The 12,525-nt window shown below is 39.8% G+C and overlaps 1 protein-coding gene across 1 annotated transcript in view; it reads left to right on the top strand.

Annotated features, from left to right (window-relative positions):
• The window catches only part of ANXA13 (annexin A13), a 57,889-nt gene that overhangs the window by 239 nt on the left and 45,125 nt on the right, over nucleotides 1-12,525 (top strand). The window lies entirely within an intron of this gene.

Here is a 12,525-nt window from a genome sequence, read left to right as displayed (position 1 = left end):
ATATACTTCCCCAATAATAAACTACTCCAACACCCCAACAGCTGATGCATTAAATTTCATAATCAAATCATTATAATTTAAATGTAAATCTCTGTAGGAGGAATAATAGCTTTTTAGCCTTATTGTGTGCTTTTTTTGTTTGCTTGTTTTGTGGGGTATTTTTTTTTGAGGGGGTGGGTATATATGAACTATCACATCCTTTTCTGAAAGTTTGAAAGAAGAACTCAGGATTAAATGAGGCCAGAGAAGTACCTGTAGGGGAGGCAATGATGTCTAGAGAAAAGAAAGGGGAGGAAGCCACTGGGAACATTTTCTGTTTCACAATTTTGCCTGGGCTTGACCTTGGCCTTGGGTGTCCCACATGCATTGCTCTCTCTCATGAACCAACTCACTGCCTCCTGATGCTCAACACCATTGTTCCCACCTGACAGCTTTTGCCCTTGCTGTTCCTTTGGCCTTTTTTTTTTTTTTTTAATGTTTTTATTGATTTTTAGAAACAGAGAGGAAGGGAGAGGGAGACACAGAGAGAAAAACATCCATTGGTTGCCTCCTGCTCTAGTCCTGACCAGGACCTTTTGGTGCATGGACCACACTCAACCAACAGAGGCATACTGGCCAGGATGCTGTTTCTTTGACCTTGAATGCAAGCTTTTCCTTAGACCTTTGCATAGCAGGCTTCCTTTATTCCACCAATTGTCATTTAGCGTGGCCTTCTCCAACTACTTTGTCCAGCCTACCCACTTCTCCTCCTCCTCTGTCTAACACATTACCTTTGTTTACTTCCTTTGTTGCAAGGAGTCACTTTCTGACATTATCCTATTTGGTTTCTTATTTGTGGCCTGTCTCCCCAGCAAGAATATAATCTCCGAGTAGGAAGGACCTTGCCTGTCTCGTTCATCAGTCTATCTCCAGGATTTAGAATCTTGCCTTGCACACAAGATAAATACCACTGAATGTACTGAATGAGTGAACTAGTTACATGACACCTGAGCTCTGAAATGTCACCTTCTCAGTTCTCTTCTCTGACCACTTTATTCAAAATTGTAACACATCTCCAGTCCTCCTCAGCTGCTTGCCCTGCATAATTTTTCTTCATAGCACTTATTACCATCTTATGGGTTTAATAATTTACATCATTTTTAGAATTATTTATCCCTCCTGTTAGACTGGAAGTGCCCTGAGGTAGGGGTTTTTGTCTGTTTTGTTCTCTGCTGTGTCCTTAAGCTTAGAACAAGACATAGTAGTCACTCGATAAATATTGAATGAATGAATGAATGAATGAATGAATGAATAGACGGGGCAGAGAGAGCAGAATTCTCATAAAAATCCAGATTTGGGAATTCTCTTGAAAATGTGGAAAACCCCACAGCATCAGACCCCCTTTCCCAGAAGACAGGAGCTGAGGATGGGCCGTCTGGCTAAGGTACAATAGGGACTTTCTCAGGGGCCACATTCTCCATGACTCCCACCACCTCTGTATGGACGTTTCTGCTGTGAAAACCATCTCACTTGCTCTGGGTTTATTTTGGAGCAGAGAAATATTTGTGCCCTTGTCTCTGTTCCACCAATTGTCATTTAGCGTGGAAATGAAAGCCAGACTAAGAGGCCCAGCCATCCATCCTCTCTTGCACTATACACTTCAAAAATACATTTGCAATTCCCTAAACTTGCCACATTTTGGGTCTTTGCATACAGAGAACTCTCTGAATGCCTTTCCCTCCTTCTCTACCTGGAAAACTCCTCCTCCTAAATCTGTGAATGGAATCCTGAAGAATCAGGAGGTGAGAAGGAGAAAGATCATGTGGGACCATTTTTCCTACATAAAGGAGTTTCCAGGGGTTTCTCTTTTCTGCAAATGGTGGGAAACGAAGAATTACAAGCCTGTTTCAGAGAGAGGCAGAGAGATCCTCTTGCCATAGAGCCTGTGAAAGATTAATACTATATATTTATGTATAATATAGAGAAAGTGAAAGTTCTGCCATCTGAAGTCAGTCTGTGTTTAGAACATTTGTGGTCTGCGGTAGAAATGAACTCTCCAGTGTCAAGCCACATCACCTCCACTCAAATGCTGAACCACTGTAATACCGAAGGTGCCCACGAGGGGCTGATCTCACACAACATTTCTTTACCTAAAACAGCAAGCTCTCCTTTCCCCGTTTCTATTGACTTTTATCCAAACCATTCTCTCAGGCCTTGAAATCCTTGAAATTCTTTCTTTAATTTGTCTCTAACGTCTGATAGCACCAAATACGGTCAATTCTTCCTTGGAAACTGATGCATTTAGGACTGCTGGGCAGGGGTCCAGCTGAGTTTTATACAATCTCAGGGTCATCATTGAGCCTGAACTTTTTTTTGTGCCCTTTGGTAGCTCAGGTAGGTGGGACAAATCAGTCAGCTACAAAGCATGATTTATCCTTACTTGAAAATATTTTCACAGTATCCATGATGAGGAGTAAAATCACATTTTGAGTGAATGGAATCTGTGCATTCTACAGGAGATATTCAATTTTTTATTTTAAAAGAGATTAGACTACACAGGTAAAAGAAGTGAGGTTATGGAAGCCTACAGAAGCAAGGAGGCAGCTGGAGAGTTCCTCTATTTTTTCTCCATTATTTTATTAATTTAAGTAAGTAGATAAGATATACAATAAAAAACATTAATGTCAGGTGTTCTTTGTTTTTTTGTTTTGTTTTGTTTTGTGTTTTTTTTTTTAATGGGGGGGGAGGGGAGGGTAGTCCTAGGAAAATGAGAATCATTCGAGAAGTTTTTAAACTACCAATATCCAGACCTCACACCAGAGCAATTTTATCAGAATTCCTCAGGTGGAATTCAGGTATGCATATTTTTTACTTTTGTTTTTTAGAGAGAGTGGAAGGGACGGAGCGGGGAGAGAGAGAGAGAGAAACATCGATATGAGAGTGACACATCAATCAGCTGCCTCCCACACACATCCTGTCCTGGACCAGGATCAGGCCTGCAACCCAGGTACATGCCCTTGATGGGGAACTGTACCTGAACCCTTCAATCATGGACTGATGCTCTAACCACTGATCAACCATCCAGAACAGTATGCATATTTTTAAAATATACCTAGGCGATTCAGGGCACAACAAGGGGTGACAACCACTTACTAGGCTTCTTCTGGCCCTAGGTACTCAATAAGCATCTGTTGAAATGAATTTGTAAAATGAGGAGTTTGAACAAAGATACCTTCTAATGTTCATTCTAACTCTACAATGATAATTATGCAGCCAACTATAATACATTTTTGCACATGCAAAATAAATCCCCCAATCTAAGCTTTTTTTTTTGTATGAGAATTAAGCTGGCATCTATCTGTTCAACATTCATGTAGACCAAGGGAATAATTTCACCACCCCTTGATAACGGTTGGAAGAGCCACGAGATGAAGAATTACACACTATTGGACTAATATGGAAATTATCTGAGTTTGTGTTACACATATGGCATTGGTCCATCTCAGATCTTTTTAGCTTATTTGGGTGCATTGTCACAGTGGCTTAGAACTTGGCTGAAATGAAATCTTTTTATTTCCTTCTACATGATGTCATTCAAACTTTACACTGTTAGCAACACGTAATCTCTTAATGGTCTAACAAGAAATATGAGTTTGTCTACTAGCGTAAATGTGATCCGGAATTAAAGTCAGGCCTAGTAGGACTGTGTCATGACCTCTATCAATGACATCTGTGTGAGACAGAGGATACTTCCTTGGCAACACTACAGCTGATCCTGGGAAGGGGTAAATGGGCTCTCTCTTGGCCCAGGTCTGTGTAAGCATTGTTCCCTTGCTTATAGAAATGTGAAACTCTCTTTCGTTTAGAATTTGGGAAGATTAAGTTAAATGTCATTAGAAGCCATATCTTTTCAGAATTTGTATAGCCTTAATGCATAGTAATTTTTGTTGTTTTTCTTTTTTCTCTTTTTCTTTCAAAAAATACAGAAAGCCAACTGAATTGTGTAGCCAACTGAATTGTACACCTGGTAAAAGGTAGGCCCAGGAAAGCAGAAGACAGGAAAAAATTAATAAGAAAGCCAGCACCATCCATTTCCCTTTTAGAAGATAACAATTATTAAAAAGAAAGGCGAAGAGAAAGGTTCACTTTTTGAAATAAAAAGTAGGGTATTTTTAGTTTGAGTAAAACATAGATTTGAAAGCCAGTCTTTGTTTTCTGAATTATTTTTGTTCCCATTGGCATATCTTAAGCAGAAACAGGGGAGGAAACTGGAATCTTTAAGGTGGGACATTTGCAAAATAGAAACCATTGATTGACCTGATGAGATGACCGTATTTACACAGGAAGAATATCTTAATTGGTGGATTTAAGGCTCCACTCCTCCCACTCCCTCCCCTTCACATACACACACACACACACACACACACACACACACACACACACACACACACACAGAGCCCAGCAGGGTGAGACTGTGAGGAGGATTAGGTCCCACAATTTTCTTTGTCTATATAAATAGTTACGTGTGAACATTTTCAACCCCAAACAACGGTCAGCTGTAATCTAAGCTAAGACTTATTTTCTGCACATTGGAGATAAGGGGAAATACTGAAGTGGAGGGATAGTCACACACTATGTTCCTTCTAAGAGAGCATCAGGATCCACATAGTACCATCCTTGGGTAGCAAACCTTGGGTAGCAGGGCCTGTCAAGAGGGGAAGCCTGGCAGGTTCCAGGGGCTACTGAGAAAGAAGAACAACCAAGAGGACTCAAACTGTGACTTACCAAAGGGCCTGTATCTAAAGAGAAGTGTGAGTCCCTTGGAAGGATTTAAGATCCTGAGGGATTCTTTTAGGCAGATAACCCTGATCTGGGCTCCAAAGAGTATAGGGTGCAAGATTGCTTTGGACTCCATCCATGAAATGAACACGAAAGATTGTGATTAACCCCCAAATGTGAAAGAAGCACAAAGCAGGTAACATTTTGCATTAAAGAAAATCCCAGAGGAAAATCTCTCCCTCTGTATCAGCCACCTAGATCCCACCACAATATGATTCCTGCAGCCCCACAACAGAAATAGAGTGAGCCACTGATTTTGTCTTACTGTAAAATATTGATTTCTGATTCTAGAGAAGGATTAATTTAATAAAATGATACATTCTTTCAGCAAAAATATGCTAAGTGGTTTCTATGTGCAAGATACTAGACTAAGTATCGGGGGATTCAGAGATGAATAAGGCAATAATTTACTGTCTAGTTGGGTTGAGAATCCGGATACTTAATTCAATGAAACACTGACAACGATGATGGGTACAAGATGATGTATGGGTCCAGTGGAAGAAAGTGGCTCTTCTGATTAAGGATTCTGGAAGCAAGCATGGAGCAGGTGGGGTTTTGCTGGGCTTTAATGCTTGGATAGATCTGAAGGGATTTGATGGGGAAGGAGTTTTGACTGGCAAAGAATGAATGGTAGAGAGATGCCACGGAGGCCAAGGTACACAAAAATAAAAAGGATTAGCTAACGCTCTTGCTAAAGTCTGATGTCACCGATTTAATAACCAAAATGCCCCACCTGAGAGGTGATGTGTCCTTTTGTAGCTCATTAAAATGTTATGATATATTAATATTTCATGATCATAATATTGATTTTGTAATTAAAATCCTAACCAAAAAACATATTTATATAGAAAAAATGGACCTAGTTTATTTTACATAGAGCACCCCCCCAAAAAAAAATTCTTTATATGATTAAATACCAAGTCAAGAAAAAAATGTGGACTGGCTTAATTATTTAAAGAGATTGAGGTCACTTGTAGTTTCTTGCCAAGAGTAGAGCCACTGGATTCTAGAAAAGAAAATGAGAAGCTGGTTGTTCATAATAATAAACCACAAAGTTAAAGATTTACCACATACCGCATTAAAAACCAATAGCTGGTACAAGCTGGTACCGTGTGTTTATTTCTGAAATGAGAAACTAGACACACCTGCTATTAGCAAATAATGACATGATACTGGGAAAGAATAGCCGGGAAAACATACCAGAGCTGCTTAGTCATGTCATTTCATCAGGCCGGAATTATTTCTGGGCTCCTCTGAGAATTCTGAGGTACTTCAGAATTCTCTAGACAAGGAGTTCTCAACAGGGGGCAATTTTGTCCCCAGGGAACAATTGGCAATGTCTGGAGACATTCTGGGTTGTCACAACTGGAGAAGTTATTACCAGCATTTCGTGAATATAGGCCAGTTATGCTACCTAAAATGCATAGACAGCCCCACACCATCAAAAAGAGAATTACCTGGCCCAAAATGTCCATAGTACCAAGGTTGAGATCTCTCCTCTAAACTACAAACCATTTGACACAAAAATGAGTTCTCCAAAAGCATTCATCTCCAAATTCCTGACTCCAAATCCCAAATCAGTTCTGAAGACTTTCTGTACAATCACTGCCCAGAAATCCACAGCCACCCTAATTCTGAAGTTGTCAAGTGGAAAACAGTGACCTGAATTCAATTCCTCATGTGACAATTTCCTGAGGGACCTCTGGTTGTTTAACCACTTTGTGCTTTGGCGCCCCATCTATAGAATTGAGGAAATAATAGTCACTAGCTCATAAAGTTGATGAGATGTTTAAACAAACAAACAAATGTGAAGTGCTTAGAATAAGGTCTGTCTGGCCCATAGAATTAAATAAATGTAAACATGTTGTTATTATTATTACTTGGCACAAAGAGAAATTTAATGATTTGCATTTATCTAGATCAATTCCCATAAGTTCAGTTATGTGAATAATAATTTTATTTCCAAGTATCATCTAAACTACTATTTACTCAAGATTTTTCTTACAATTATCATACTCTTAAGAAACTTTCTGAGTCCACAGATTTGATGTCTTATTTGTATTTATCTAATATATGTAAAATGATGCGAGGTTGTTTGAAATCATCTCATGTGTCGCATTGGTAGATGTGCCACAATTAGCCAACCCCTTTCTAATAGACTTTTGTCATTCATTTGGCTGCTCAACATCTAAACATTGTACTAATCCTGCTGGAGAGGCAGAGTCCATCTCCAATCAAAGAAGCTCTATATGTCAAGTTTGCTCTTTCCCAGCTGCCTTTGCAGTTAGACATGAGCATGTGACCTCAGCTTCACCAATCAGACATGCTGGTGCCTGAGTCTGACTCAGGAGCTGGTGACCAAAAGCAGCAGGCACTGTGCCAACCATCTCAGTCTCAACAAGATGAGCTCGCATGGCCACAAAGACGATGCTTGGGAGACTAGGGGGCAGAGATTTTCTCACTGGCCCCAGATTGCCCAATATCAAGTAAATTCCCAGAATTGCAAATTCAAATGCTAGAGGGAGTTGGCAAATCATGAACATGAGTAATATGATCCAGGTCAGGGGGTAGTGGTGACTGTGGGAATGTCAGACTTCCATTTAAAGTGTGCCCATGTGTTTTCATGTGGGGTCATAAGTTCTAATTTTTCAAGAGAAACAGGAATTCTAAGTTTTATGTGAAATTGATGGGCAACCAATTAAAACCACCAAATGAAAACCCATCATGTGGGGCAACATTGACAGGCACATGCACTCAGTCCTCAGGCCACCTGTATGCAAACAACAGGGTATTCCTAAATCCTCTCCTGCTCCACAGTGGAAGGTTTGATTGAGAGAAAAGTTAAAGCAACCTTCTTACTAATATTCAAGTAACTAATAATATTAAGTAATAATATCATTAGTAATCATATTAATATAATTAAGTAATATTGTTACTTAATGTCAATGTTATTAAGAAACTAGTGGCCCAGTGCATGGATTCGTGCACAGTGAAAGAAAATTAATTAGAAGAAATATTTTTATATCGTTATTCGCCCTTTCTCTATTACTAGAAGTGTCAGCCAAATTCACAACAAATAATGACAGATTGAAACACACATGTGTGATTGGCGCCAGCGAGAGCTTAAATGTATTGTGCATGTGTGAGTCAAGATTCCTTTTTAAATTGCCAGTGCACATCACATGTACCGGCTGGTCGGTCGGATGGACGTGTGGTTGTTCACTTAGACTTTTATATATGTAGATAACATTACTTAATATTATTAAGTGGCAATAAAAATCAGTAACTGAAATATTACTAAGACTTCAAGACTTCCACATTTTCCACTTGCCTTCCAAGTAGAAGCCTTATTCCCTGAATAAGTTTCATATCTGTACTTTTGCTCATGTTTCATCTTCCTTCATCAACCGTACTTTGCCCAACTACTTTTCCCTTTAAACCCTATTCAAGGGTTGCCTCCTTCTAGAAGCCCTTCATGATTTCCTCTCCCTTTTACTCCTCTCCCACTCATCTACCTTAGGTACTCCATGGCACTCAGGGATAATATTCCAAACATTTTTTAAAAATAATCTCCTAGCCCCAATTCTCTAGAAAACATAGATACCAAGCCCATCTTTCAACTCAATATCACAGCTTTAACAAATCTTTATGTGTTCATCAGGGTTCTCCAGAGAAACAGAACTAATACATGCATACATTTATATTCTATGAATTGGGCCACACAGTTATGGAGGCCAAGATGTCCCACAGTCTGCCCTCTGCAAGCCAGAGACCCAAGAATGCTGGTAGTGTAATTCAGTCCGAGTCAGAAAGCCTGAGAACCAGAACTCCAATGTCCAAGAGCAGGAGAAAATGGCCATCCAGCTCAAGAAGAGAGAGAGGAGGTGGCCCTTCCTTCACCTCTTTGTTCTATTCAGACTCTCACATGAATGAGGGCGAACCTTCTCTTTACTCATGCCTACCAGATCAAATGCTAATCTCTTCTGGAAATACCCTCACTGACACACCCAGAAATAATGTTTTACCAGCTTCTGGGCATCCCTAAGCCCAGTCAAGTTGACACATAAAATAACTACACACTTACCAACCCAAGCACACTGATCTCTGGCCTTCCTCTCCATTCCAACCCCTCTCTGGCCTCTCAGGTACCGCAGGACAAGTGTACCTTGGGTGGTGGCTCTAGACAAAATTCCACCAGATTAAAAACTCTGCAGTGTTTATAATATCTATCATTAGGCACCTGCAATTTTACTATTGCCTATGTAATGCAGTTGATTTTTCTACAAGGTTTTTTGTTTGTTTTTAATATATTTTCATTGATCTCAGAGAGGAAGGGAGAAGGAGAGACAGAAACATCCATGATGAGAGAGAATCATCTATCAGTGCTTCCTGCACACCCCTCACCAGGGATCAAACCCGCAACCCGGGCATGTGCCCTGACTAGGAATTGAACTGTGACTTCCTGGTTCATAAGTCAATGCTCAACCACTGAGCCACACCAGCTGGACTACAAGAAGGTTTTTGTATATCTTTTCAACCAACTAAAAATGTTACTTTTTAATGGTCTTTATTATACTAATTTGTTTTAAACACTTGCTCTCAACAGGGTTTTCCTACATTGAATCAACAACAAATGAATATTTTTATATTGAAAATGAGTTCCCATCTACATGGGATTTTTATATTAGCTACAGTGGAAAAAGTACCATTTGCAATTTTTATCGCTGTGTATTTTGTGCATCTACTTAGCACATAATTACTTTTCATCTGTGTGTTTGTTTTCTCAGTTATCTACTAAACATCTTTAGGGTACACAGCACCCCAACATCCACTCACTAATCATTTAATCCTCACTGGAATTAATGAGGATTAACAAAATGAATTATGGAAAAGAAATTGTCAACGCATCTAAGGTACTAATTAAATTCTGAGTAATGCTTGATCACATCTGTTACTTTAAGAATTCTATCTCTAAAAGTAGTATTGACTATCGGGAAAGGTTAGGAAACCTTAGTTATCTGGTAAAAAGCGATGTGTAACCTTCATCACTTTACCTTTTGGAATTTCTATGGCATATTGGTCAGCAGGTGATTCATCAGCTTCTTGTTCTAACAATGATTCATCTGTTATCACTATATAGGATTTATATGACAATTTTCTACAGCCTTTAAAGATAGTTCAGGGATATTTGTGAGATCTGAGATGCAGGCCGTGGAAAGATTTTATGGAACAGCTTTCCGGAATCTACCTTTGCCATGTGTGGATTGTCAAATAAAGCTGAGCGGCCTCCTGAGTGTAGCCCACACATGCTGGTCCTTGGGAGAGCAAAGGGCCTCGGAACAAAGAACTTGCAACATGTACCTTCTTCAGAGCAAGTTCAGGGCTTGAAGTCAGCCAGCAATACAGAGCCAAAACACGGAGTTCAAAAGGCAAGAACGCTCCTTATCTCAGGCATCTTAGCCATGGTGTGCCCTTGTCAAGTAAAATTAAATTTCTAACGTGGAACAGGCTTTCAGATGTCATAAATGTAATCAGAGTCTGCAGATGGGGATCTTGCATCTCACTATGGCTTAGCCCAGAATCATGAAATGAAAAGGCAGAAATAAAAATGTGGTTTTTTTTGTACATTAACAATGGCAATGCTAACCTTACGCAAATTTTTGGAACAAAAAAAGTTTTTTAATTGATGTTAATACATTTTAATAAAAAAGGGTAAGGCAAATTGTCCAAGGAATCTTGAGATGGGAGGGACTTTACAAGGTACTGTCTAACCCCACATTTTAGAGTTATAAAAATGGGGCAGAGCGCCTGGTGAGTGAGGTGGCGACAGAGACCTATACGCCCTTGGAGTGACATTGTGAGCAGCCACCTGCTCTACCTCATCCCAATCAAGCTGACTCCAACTATAATAAAATATCTTTATATAAAAACAAAATTAAATTTGCTAAATTTAAAAAATTAGCCCATCTGGGTGTAGTTCAGCGGTTGAGCATTGACCCAGGAACCAAAAGGTCACCGGTTCGAATCTCTGTCAAGGCACATGCCGGGGTTGCAGGCTTGATCCCCATTAGGGGACGTGCAGGAGGCAGCCGATCAATGATTCTCTCTCATCACTGATGTTTTTATCTCTCTCTCCCGCTCCCTTCCTCTCTATGGAGTTAATAAAAACATATTTAAAAAAATTAAACTAAATAAAGAATTCATAATTAATTAGTATTGAAAAAGTAAAACTATCTGAGAAAAGATTGCTTCATTCACATGACTTGTATATTCTTAAAAACCTGTAAGGTCCATTTTTACAAATAAAATATATTTTAGACACTTTGTTCACTTCATAGATTGCATTCGGCATAGTTAACGACTCACCTTCTAGAAACACTGTCTTGCCTTTCTAGATACTGCTTTCTTCCCATTGTCCTCGGTCTGAGTCACGGCTCCTTCTCTGCCTCCCGTGCTGTCTCCTCCACTCCCGCTGTCCAGCAGGTAAGCGCCAGCACACCTAAGGCACACCTGGGACCTCTCCTTTTCTCTTTTCTCCTCTGCACAGCCTCACCCTTTTCAAAATCTGTAAGTATGTTGTTTGTGCCTTTGTCGACTTCTTTATGTTTTCCCCCAATAGAATGTAAGCTCCACAGGACTTGGTCCTGTGACCACCGATCCCCAGTGTCTATCAGAGCACCTGGTGCGTAACAGACACTCAATAAATTATCTGTTTCATTCGTGAAGTAAGCAGTAGATTAGAATGCACGGATGAATCAATCTCCTTTGAAAGAATGCTAATAGGAAACAATTTAAGAATTACAGGGTCATCTTGGGGGGTGTAGGTGACCAGCCCACTCTTCCTAACCTGCATTGGTTTAAAGTGAGGAAAACCTATGTACACACACACACACTTTTCCCAGCCAAAGTATTCATTCATTTTAAGAAATTTTTGCATGAATTAAATTGGTGCTCAAGAAATGTGTATATCCCTTGGAGTTCTTCATAACAAAATCTGGCCAATGGGAGACAGCGTTCTAAAAAAATTCATTGCTCTCAGTCACTCACTCAACAAATACCTGTTGAAAGGCAGTTGCCGTTATTTCCATGTGACAAGGCTGTGGGAAGTCCTATTTTGGGGTGAGAACATGTAAACAGGGAAACAAAAAATGATGTTCCCTTTAGGCCTAAGGACATTTGGAGTGAGGCTCAATTTTGGGAAAAAGCCCAGAATAAAAGGGACTCTCATATCCTGGTGGTGAGAAGGATTTTATCCATTGGGGGTTTTATTATCTGTCCTATAAATACCTGAAATACAAAAATGCAGCCAAACTAAATGCATTCATTTTTTTTCCATAAAATTAAGAATTTCATCTGACATTCCTCCCCGTAGTTTACTCCCACAAATCAGTGGGGATTGTAAAAGCTATTTCTAGTGAGAGAAGAACAGTGTGGAAAAAGACGTCTTGTGCTTAGGAGATTTTAGAGCTGTAAGGACTCTCAGGAATACTACGGTAGTAATTAAGTACTCGGCATGTTTAGTGTAAGCCCTTAAGATACTAAATAATAAAGGTGAGGGCTGACCTGGACGAGGCAGCCTGCCTCCCGTGCTACATGTTCTTCATTTGTTTCATCTTGTTGTTATCACTTTCTCTCATGAACCATCCAGCCCCTTTGATGGCCTCTTTCTTCTTTCCACCCAAAATAGGCTTTCTGAGCCCGTCCCTT

This window comes from Plecotus auritus (assembly GCF_963455305.1).
Source record: "Plecotus auritus genome assembly, chromosome: 11".
Classification (NCBI taxonomy): Eukaryota; Metazoa; Chordata; class Mammalia; order Chiroptera; family Vespertilionidae; genus Plecotus; species Plecotus auritus.
The sequence above is the reverse complement of the archived record's forward strand: the minus strand, read 5'-3'. Positions and strand labels throughout refer to the sequence as shown.